We start from the raw sequence: 7,518 nt of genomic DNA, 5'->3' as shown, positions 1-7,518 counted from the left end.
AAAATCTGGACAACATGATTGGCTTCACTACATCTTCCTGCAATAGGTGTCGAATACCCATAGGAAGTAGGCGTTACATAAACACATGGCAGTGATGGCTCTTTAGTCCAGCAAATTTACCCCTATCAACATTCACGCAATGCGCGATATTAGAAGCATACCCATTGGGAAACTTTACAGACGATACAAACTTTAAAAACTCTTTTTTGTCATTCGGTTTCATGGAAAAAAAAAACGCAAGATCCCTTCTGGCTTTATCACTGTCCTTATTCATCCATAAACCTCTTTGTATGCCCATTCTTTCCGAATCAAGACGAGCTTCGATCGTGTCCTTTGTCTTACCCTTGATATCTAGAATCGTGCCCACCAATGTGTCAAAGACATTTTTCTCAAAATGCATAACGTCGAGGTTGTGTCTCAATTTTAGTTTCGACCAATATGGGAGCTCAAAAAACATAGGCTTGTGCGTCCAGTTCATATGTGTAGAAGGTCTGGTCTGACTCACTGTTTTCCCGAACAGAGCAAAATCCAAGCGGTTAAGTTGTTCCAAAATCTGATAACTGGACCATTCTCTAGGTATGAGGCGATGTTATATGTTCCCGTCAAACTCTTTTTCCTTTTCCTGCCACTCGTGGTCCCATGGCAACCATCTTCGATTACTAAGGTAACACACTTTTCTAGCATGCCAACCAGATGTTACATCATCCTTGCATACAGGGCATGCCATATAACCCTTAATGCTCCACCCAGAAGCCACTACATATGCGGGAAAATCATTCACAGTCCACATAACTGCTCCCTTCAAAGTGAACATCTTCCCAGTTGACTTATCGTATGTGCGCACACCGTTTGTCCATAAATCCTTTAGCTCATCAACCAACAGCCTTAAGTAAACATCGATTGACCTACCAGGATCCTCAGTTATCAAAAGAGTCATCATCATGTATTTTTTTTTTCATGCATTTCCAAGGCAGCAAATTATATGGGAATATGAAAATCGGCCAAGTGACGTGGTGTTGGTTTAGAACCCCGAATGGATTGAATTCGTCAGTGGCAAGTCCCAATCTAACATTTTGGGAATCAGCAGCAAACTCAGGGAACGTGCGATCAAACTTTTTCCATGCCTCCCCATCTGCAGGATGCCGCATCACATCGTTGTCTACCCATTTTTCCTTATGCCATCTCATGTCTGTGGCAGTATGCGTCAACATATACAATCTCTGCAACCTAGGTTTCAAGGGCAGATAACGCATGTCTTTTTGTGGGATCTTAGTCGTTCTATTTTGAGATGTCATTTTGAACCTCAACTCATTGCATACAAGGTATTTATCCAATGTTTTATACTCGTTGTAGAATAAAATACAATTATTTTTGCAAGCGTGAATTTTTTCATAACCCAATCCAAGACCATTCAACACCTTTTGCGTGTGTCTATGGTCTTTCGGCAAACAATTGTCCTTCAGAAGCATTCTCTTGAAAACCCCCAAAAAGTAATTGAAACACTAATTCGACATACGATACTTTATTTTTCAGTGCATTAGTTCCACAATGGCCGTGAGAATGGAAAAGCTCTCGCACCTTGGGTATAACTCTTGGTTGGCATTTTTTAATAGTTTTTCATATTGTTCGAACGCTGCACTGTCCATTGGTGTAGGCACGTCATCTTCCCCTTCCTGATTGGTGTTTGTCGATGCAAATGGAAAAGCATCATTTATAATATCCCTGACTTGCTCATTAGGATCCATAATAGGTTCAACATTGTCCACTATTGTGGCGTTTAAAGACGAAGCATTGTCAAATTGTTCCCCATGATGGTTCCAAGTATTATATGTCTTAATCATTCCATTCCTTACTAAATGAAATTGAACATTTTCAATTGTCTCCCTTAACGTTTTGTTACACCTCCTACAAGGACACCGGATCCTAGTTACACCCGGGTTATGTGTATGTGCAAGGTCAATAAAATCCTCGATTCCATCCAAGTATTCGTCTGCGCATCTATTCAGGTTCTGTATCCACCTCCTGTCCAAAATTCTTGAAACCACTATCACAATACAACAATCACAACTTCATACAAAATCATAATGTCACCTTATGCCTTCGGTAAGGGTCCTATCCCATTTGGAAATGCATAGTCATGTCGCGTAATTTACAGCTACATCATATTACATTTCGACGTGGATGAATTTCGTCAGTATCACGATATAGTTCTTTAGGTGTACGACGTAGATATAAAATACTTATGAACCACCTGAATAACGTACAGAGATGACACCGAAATTTCCACAACTGAAACCTAATCCTTCAACCATATACTACGCGTCATAACTGTGCATTCCCAAACTGTCCAAATAATGGGACAATTCAAGAATTAATTGGACCGCAGTCATGCTTTCGCATCCATGCACGATATCCAACTAATCCTCAAATGGGAAACTAAGTTTTACTAAAACTAAAAAACAAGTACAAAGTTAATTTCAATTAACTTCGTACATCACAATACATATTTGTACGTCACGTACAAATTGAACAACATAATATAAATATAATTTCACAACGCAATATAAACATAACAAACTAAGTTCAACATAATTTAATTAATTTTATATTTTTTTAAAAATAAAACGAAGAAAATACCTTCTCAATCGTTCTCCATCAATCGCTAATCACACACAATATTCCTATAGACAAGGAAATTATGGCGTTAGTATGAATTTACATTAATACTTTTACAATAATGACAAAAAACGCTTACCAGACACGCCGAGATAACTTGATCAACCTAGACAAAAAGATGGAGGGAGTATTAGATAATGAAATAGAGAGAAAATGAAAATGACGGATGTTGGATTGCGCAAAATCAAAGGGATGAATGCAGAGGCACAATCTGCAATTTTTTTGCAGTTTGCCTTTGCACATGTCTGAATTCAGATTAAAAAGTTCACTTTTGGACGAATGATTTTGCGTGACAAAATAAGAATCATTCATCACTCAAGTTTACCATTTTATTTATTTTATTTCCTTTACTTTACAATTTATTCTTTTCAACAAATTGCATGACGAACAAGATCTTCTCGCGCAAATGATATTTGCGCGACAAAAAAAGAATTGTTCGTCGCGCAAGTTTACCATTTTTTATTTTATTTCCTTTACTCTACAATTTATTCTCATCTGTTTCATCAATATCCCAATGAATCTACATTAATGCCAATACAATAAATTAGTAATTTACAAAATATTACGTTTTAACAAAAATAATTGTTCATTATTTACTACAAACTTACCGATAACTCCCCCAGTATGGACTTCTTCAACTCCTCAGGGACCTTTTTCCAAGACTCAAACTCGGCAGAACAATCCCTCCGAACGAAATTCCCAATGCCATACACAAATTCGGCGTACGCCTCAGCTGTCACATCTCAGCCCGGGCGGGACCACTTCCCGTGCCCAACTCCACCGTAGCACGATATTGTCCGCTTTGGGCCCCCAGCACACCCTCATGGTTTTGTTTATGGGAACTCACACGAGAACTTCCCGATGGGTCACCCTTCCTGGAAATGCTCTCGTACGCTACTCGCTTAACTTCGGAGTTCTCATGGAACCCGAAGCCAGTGAGCTCCCAAAAGGCCTCATGCTAGGTAGAGATGGGAATATACATATAAGGATCACTCCCCTGGGCGATGTGGGATGTCACAATCCACCCCCCTTAGGGGCCCGACGTCCTCGTCGGCACACATGCGGCCAGGGTTAGGCTCTAATACCAAATTGTCATATCCCTGCCCGAGCAGGATCACTTGCCGGGCTCGACTCCACCGTAGCACGATATTGTCCGCTTTGGGCCCCGAGCACACCCTCACGGTTTTGTTTTTGGGAACTTACACGAGAACTTCCCCGATAGGTAGAGATGAGAATATACATATAAGGATCACTTCCTTGGACGATGTGGGATGTCACAATCCACCCCCCTTAGGGGCCCGACGTCCTCATCGGCACACGCGCGGCCAGGGTTAGGCTTTGATACCAAATTGTCACATCCCGGCCCGGGCGGGACCACTTGTCGGGCCCGACTCCACAGTAGCACGATATTGTCCGTTTTGGGCCCCCAGCACACCCTCACGGTTTTGTATCTGGGAGCTCACACGAGAACTTCCCGATGGGTCACCCATCCTGGAAATGCTCTCGCACGCTACTCGCTTAACTTTGGAGTTCCCATGGAACCCGAAGCCAGTGAGCTCCCAAAAGGCCTCGTGCTAGGTAGAGATGAGAATATACATATAAGGATCACTCCCCTAGGCGATGTGGGATGTCACAATCCACCCCCCTTAGGGGCTCGACGTCCTCGTTGGCATACACGTTGCCAAGGTTAGGCTCTGATACCAAATTGTCACATCCCGGCCCGGGTGGGACCACTTCCCCGGCCCGACTCCACTGTAGCACGATATTGTCCGCTTTGGGCCCCCAGCACACCCTCACGGTTTTCTTTCTAGGAACTCACACGAGAACTTCCCGATGGGTCACCCATCCTAAAAATGCTCTCGCGTGCTACTTGCTTAACTTCGGAGTTCCCATGGAACCTGAAGCCAGTGAGCTCCCAAAAGGCCTCGTGTTAGGTAGAGATAGGAATATACATATAAGGATCACTCCCCTGGGCGATGTGGGATGCCACATCAGCCATATTTTTGCCTCCAAATTACGGCACTTACTTCCATCGATACCTCTCTGATTGCACTATAAGTTTTTTTTTTTGCCGGAACCTTCTCCAGAATCGGCCATTCTTTTCGAAACAAATTTTTTTTTAAAATCTTAGGGTTCTGAAAATGCGTTTATATAGCACTAGGATCCCTTTGCGCGACGAACCCATTTGTCGGGCAAATCTTATGTTCGTCGCGCAAATCTCGTCATAAATGTGCAATAAATGGGAAGATTTGAACGCAGTCTGATCGTCCTTTGCGAGATAAACACTTTGTGTTCATTGCGTAAAGACGTCTTAAGCGACGAAAGTATCGTTGCGCAAAATATTGTGCAACGAATGAAATGATTGTAATATAAAATTTACGTAAACATAGATAGATATCCATGTTTATGTAAACTTTATAATTACAAACAAATATTCACAAACTATTTAATACCTTAAATATTTATTCTAAAATTAATTAATACTTTAAATATTTATTCTATAAATAATTAATACCTGAAATATTATTCTACAAATAGTTAATACCTTAAATATTTATTCTACAAATAATTAATTCCTTAATCCATACAATTATTTTCAGCATAAGTATGATATTCATTGAAGATTAAAAACACATATAAACCGAGTATAGCTACGGTGCTTATTTGAGGTCTCAATAAAAAAACTCAATAGGAATTGAAACCTAATTAAGTCCAAATACATAAATTAAAAAAATTAAAAAAAATTAAAAAAAAACCTTAAATTTAAATATTGTCATACAAAACATAAATTTTAAACTACTATTTGGATGATCCTGGTCCATTCCACAAGACTTCATAACGCCACCGATTGTAACCTTCCTCCAACGCATCCTCTAGCAACTTCATCAATTGTTCTTTCAGTTCATCATCAAAAACATACTTACACTATTACACATATATGCAAATAATTAATTCCAACATATAACTAAAAATTTCACAACCTTAATTATTGATCCATCAACAATATACTTACTAATAGTTCATCCATCACAGCCTTCTTCACATTTCGGAGCACATCTTTCCAACAACGCCACTTAGCAATGGGACAATTATTTCCTATAGCTACAGCAATCGCATGAGCAAACCCAAAATGCTTCCTCAAATCATGTGGGTTAGCGTCGCACACACTCTCATCGTTGTTTTTATTCGCCATCTCAAAACGAACATAATTGTGAAGAATAAGGAAAATAGAATTGTGAAGAATAAGGATAGCAGAAGCGCCTATTTATAGCAAAGTTAGGATCTTTGTACGATGAAGGCTTTGTCGCACAAACATCTGTATTAAATGTAGTGCTAATTCCTCTTTGATTCACCTGATTCACCTGCCTTAAATGGTCAAAACTGATTGGAACTTGCGCGACGAAGCATTGGTCGCGCAAATGCCCCATTTTCATCGTGCAGGTATTTAGTACCAAATAAAATTACCCCGCGTTTTCTTGCTGACTTTAAGTGACGACAACAATTATTCGTCGCGCCAAGTATTCTTGCGTGATGAATATTTTCATTGTGCAAGGTTTTTATTTTTATTTTTTTATATAACTATCCTTTCTATTTTGTGCGACAAATGTTGTTTTCCGTCGCGCAAGTGCGTCTTGTGCGACGAATTATCGTTTGTTGCGTAAAATATCATCACGCTAGCTATTTTATCTACTAGTGAATGGAAGCTGATTTTTGGTTGGTTGTGTTAAGACAAAATCATGGATATAAACAGTCTTTTTTTTTTTCAATTTTCTTAAATTAATATGTGAAAATTCACATGCATACCAGTTCAAGTAAGTTATTGTGTTTGGTTCACAATTCTTAAGAATTGAGGGAATTTAATCCTTGATGTATTCTCTATCGATTTCTTTTTCTTTCTCTCGCAAACTTTGATATCGGCATGTGATTGTGAAGTGATGTTACATGTTAATTAGGATCCATGCAGCTAGCTGAGGCATAATTTCTCATTTCTATGTTTAATTACATTAACTGACACACTCATACCACATTCATAAATAACTACAAGGGCCTTTCAATTTTGTCACTAAAATTGTAATTAAAAATAGTCTTCACCCCTCTAGGACTTCAAAAGTTTGAGGTTGATTGGTTTATAAGGGACAATATAAAGCACACATATGTATATATGTAGTTGCATATATACGAATGACTTGAACATGTTGAGTGTTATTCTTCAGTTGTGCAGGCAGGAAGGTGCATGCCTCAGACATGGCCTTCTTTGAGCATTACAAGTGGGTCACTTGACCGAACTTGAACATTAGTGTCATCAATATCGTATTGGGTAATGTTAGTGGGATCAAATTTTTATACCAAATTTTGTAAACCAAATTATATGGATGTTGATAATTAGATTATTACTTAAGTGTTGATTAACATGTTTATTTCCTATTGGTAACACATCATTTGGTTAGCAAATTTGGTTTAACAATTTGGTCTCTCTAGCACTATCATTTGTATTTATTTTCCACAATTTTCTAACTTCATATCTGTTAAAATCTATAAAGAATCCTAATTGTAGTCGATGTTGTGAGAAGAATTGTTGATTACAGTAGCCAATAGGGATCCCTTGATTTTCTTTCTTTCCACTTATGACTCGTCATATTTTCCACTTGTATCCAGCTGGTATGCAACACCCTTTGGTACGTTTTGAATACGCTTCTTCATTTTACTTTATAGCCAAGAAACAATAATCTTTACATTTATACAGATTGGGGAAAACCACTTTTTATTTTCTTTGATTTTGTAGTATATACTTTATAATGCTTAGGAGGGTGCAATTATTAGTTACCTGACACATGCTGCAGC

This window comes from Pyrus communis, chromosome 5 (assembly GCF_963583255.1).
Source record: "Pyrus communis chromosome 5, drPyrComm1.1, whole genome shotgun sequence".
Taxonomy (NCBI): Eukaryota; Viridiplantae; Streptophyta; class Magnoliopsida; order Rosales; family Rosaceae; genus Pyrus; species Pyrus communis.
Note: the sequence above shows the minus strand (reverse complement) of the source record.